The sequence below is a fragment of the Nannospalax galili genome, unplaced genomic scaffold (genome assembly GCF_000622305.1).
Source record: "Nannospalax galili isolate Female #2095 unplaced genomic scaffold, S.galili_v1.0 scaffold747, whole genome shotgun sequence".
Classification (NCBI taxonomy): Eukaryota; Metazoa; Chordata; class Mammalia; order Rodentia; family Spalacidae; genus Nannospalax; species Nannospalax galili.
In genome coordinates this window covers 70,437-74,611 of record NW_008357686.1, presented here as the reverse complement: position 1 = coordinate 74,611, position 4,175 = coordinate 70,437, and positions in this window count along the sequence as shown.

The window sequence follows — 4,175 nt, the reverse complement described above, 5'->3', positions numbered from 1 at the left end:
ATAATTTCATTTTTCTTAATAGGCAAATAATATTACACTGTGTAAATGCACCATATTTTCATTATCTATTAATTATTTGATAGATATGTAGATTGTTTTCATTTCCTGGCTATTGCAAATAAAGCATCAATGAACATGAATGAATACTTATCTCTGTAGTAGGAAATACAGACTTTTGTGTATATGGTCATGTGTGGTATGGCTGGATCATGTGTTTACACACAGGAAAAATTAATATACCTTGACATTAATTTTAAAAGGAAATATGGGTTATGTACAAAAATGCAGCATAACAAAACTTCTAACAACTGAAGAAAACTGTGAAATAGCTAGCATAACATACACTAATATCTTTAATTCCAAATTTTCTTTGAGATGGAGGATGAATAAAACAAGATTGCCTTCTCCTGACTATAGGCAGGTAGTTCATGTTGCTTGAAGTGACTACAAAAATATATAAGGCACAATCCATTAATACATCAAAGACTGGACTGCAAGATCATTTTCAAATATTAATCAGTAACCTACAGCTCAATCATTATAGAACTCTGTATTAATCTTTAAAATCAAAACTCTAGGTATAAATAGAGAAATGATAATTTTCAACAGTGTTTTAGGTTTGTAAGATTTTATAGATTTTATGTGTATGAGTGTTTTACCTGCATGTATGTAAGTACACCGTGTGTCTGTGATCCCAGGGAGGGCAGAAAAGCACAGTGGATCCCCTTGAACTGGATTTACAGGTGGTTATCAGCTGACATTTGGATTCTTGGACTTGAATATAGGTAGTCTGCATGAGCAGCCAGTGCTCTTAACTACTGAACCATCTCACTAGCCCAGTATTTTACTTTTTTAAGAATGTGATTATTCCTCTGGGTTCTGAATTTTGATTCAACGAATGAAAGAAAAAGCTAGTCCTGTGGAAATTTCAGAAAGGTTCTGGTATCTTTTGAAGTTTTGAATATTTGATAAAAATATCTGAGAAACAACAAAGTCTAAAATCGAGAACACCCACTTGAGCCAGTACTGACTATAAAAGTATCCAGAGAAACAGGTGGAAATCTTGGCCATCAATATCCACCTGATTAAAGAAAGACTAGATCCTGACATGGCCCCACATCTTCCTGTAGCTGATGTGATCAGGCAAAAGACATGGGAAACCAAATTCAACTATGAAGGAATGCCATGACAGAACACAAAATTCCCACCATTTCCTAGTGTCAGCTATTCGGCATCATCAAAATCATCCTGACCTACAATATTTAATCTCATGGAGGCACAAAGGGGATCATGGTTTCAGCCATGGTTCTTGCAGCTTCATCACAACCAAGCAGTGTTATAGTCATATAGTAAGATGCAGCTTTGGCAAACTTCATTGACACATGTACTTCAAATATACTAGCTTCAGCTGCCAAAGGTGCCATTGCCAAGTCCCTGGTGTAGAGGCTGCAGGAACAGAGGACAAGCCAGTAAACTGGAGTGTGTGGGTACTGTGAGGAGCACCTGCAGTGTATCTGGGTGGCATCAGGTCCCAGTGACATGCTTCTCTAGGGTAAAGTGTGCTACTCTTGCCAAGGATGCACCAGGGAACCTGGGGAGGATGCAGGGACTACCAATCAGATTTCTCTTACCTACATGCCTTGGTCAGTCCCCTGATATGTTCTTAAGAAATGAAGAACCAGAGATTCCCACAATGCCAACATCAGGCTCCATTGGAGGCCCCTAAGTGAGTATCCTTCCTGTGCTGCCTTCCTCTTTCTTCCCAGACTCTATAGTCTTAGACACACATGGCCAATAATGATGACATCCAATCATGCAATTCCTTTTGCTTCTTAGGCCCTGAGCACTCAGGATTCTTGAATTTTTCCCTCTGATGGAGAAAAAAGAACCATGGAAAAGCTATCCAGAGTGGGTTGCTAGGAAGTGAGCATGACTCTCTTGCTTTGTCACTTCTGCCTCTGCCCTTTGGTCCTTGCAACCCCCAGCATGTTGAAAGCAGCACTAGGCCCTCACCAGTGGTCACCATCCAAGCTTGGCCTTCCCAGGCCTCTGTACCATAAACCGGTCTTTAGAATGTCTTTAGTTCACAAATTACTCAATTTTAGACATTCAGTTCTGGTTTCAGAAAACAGATGAAGGTAGACACTGAGAGGCAACATTGTTATTACAATAATACGTGAAAACGTGGGTATTGCTTTGGATCTCAGTGATACTTAGAGGTTGGAAGATTTTTCATTTGAAACTGGAAAAGGCCTATATTACTGTGAGTAAAGAAAAAATTAACCACATGTAATGGCATCTTCTAGAAAAGAATATTTTCAGACTATATATCCTATAAGGGCTAATATCTAAAATGTATCTGTAATTGAAACCAATATATAATGTGAAAACACCTAATTGGAAAACTGGCAAAAGCCAATATGTATAGAATGAAAATTAAACATCACAGACTATATAAGGCCATGTTCTCTAGAGGAACAGAACCGATATGTGAGTGTGTGTCTGTGTGTTTGTGTGTGTGTAATAAGTGTGTGTAATGTGTGTCTGTGTGTGTAATAAAATGGGATTCATTAGATTGTCCCATGGAGAGGCTGAAATGTGGTCTCTGCTCATTTATTGAGCTGGCTGACTGAGCAGTCCTAGTCTGGTGCTGAGGTACTGGAAGATTCCTTGAGAGCCCTGGCATTCAGTCCACACCAAAGTGCTGAAGAAGCTGGAGTCTGATGTCAGTGGAGGCTGCAGAAGCAGCAGGACCTGTACACACACTTGCTCAGGCAGAAGGGAAGGCCAGCAGTTTCAGTGCTTTCTCCATAAACCTTATTTTATATCTTAGCCACCCATCTAAGGTGCCACCTCCCAGAGGGCCTTCATCTGCCCCCCAATCCCCAGTTACTCCTTTCTGGAAATTATCTCATGGGCCCCGAGAGCTTGACAATGAACCCTGATTATCACAACAACTACCAGAGAAATACAAATTAACACAGTCAGCTACCACCTGCTCTCTGTTACAATGGCCATTTCTCAAAAGAAGAGAGATAAATGCTGGAGGGAAAGTCGGGAAAAGAGAGCCTCCATTAACACTGGTGAGAAGGTGAATGAGTAGTTCAGGAAAACAGTAATAGCAGAGATAAAGGAAATGTGGTATATTTACATGAGGGAATTTTTACAATCATCAATAAAAATAAGATAATTACATTTGTAGGAACAGAGAATAAAATTCATTATGTTAAGCATTAACATATATGACAAAATGCATGAAAGTCATAGTACGGGGTGCTATAGGGATGTAGATAGGGGAGGGGGTCTAAATGTGATTAAGATGTATGAAATGTACAAAATTCAATAAATATATACATTGAGGAAAAAAATAAATTCATTATGCTAAGCAAAATAAAGCCTGACTCAAAAAGACAAATTCTCCAATATGTGTATTTATATGTACCAGAGAGTGGGGTATTGCTGTGACAGACCTGACCTTGGTGTTTTTGGGAGGACTGTGGAAGTGTTTGGAACTTTGGGCTGGAAAAGCCATTATGTACTCAGAGTTTGTTGCAATGGAGCTTGGAACAGTTATGCTGAAAGAGTTGTAGACAATGGAGGCCTGACTTGTGAAGCTTCAAAGGGAAACAAAGACTATCAGGGCTGTTTGTGTGATATTTTGAATTGAGAATCTGTGGGTTCTGGTTGGCTGGGGCTGAAGAATCAGCTGTGATTAAAAAGGGACCAGAACCTGAAGTTCAAACTTTGCTTTACTGGGACAATTGATGCTGGTTAGCTGGGGCTGAAAACTCAGCTTTAAGTAACAGGAGACCAGCATCACTGTGGTGAAATCTTCTGGGAGGTATTTCCTCATGGTTCACACAGAGAAGCTATGGTCAAGAGGGATCCCAAGTCTCCAGCTCTAGCTGGAAGCAGGACTTGGTAATGTGTAAGAGTCTCCTACATGGTTCTGGTATTGAAAGCATGAAGGGGTCCGTATTAGGGTTCTCCAAAGAAACAGAACAGGTAGAATGAATATATATGTATAGAGGTTTATCAGCTTAGCTCACAGGATAGAGTCCGAGTAGTCCAACAATGGCTGCACCACACTGAAGAGGCTGAGAATTCAGTAGCTGCTCAGTCTGAGGCTGGATATCTCAGCAGCCGCCATCCAGTGCTGAAGGATTTCAGGAGTT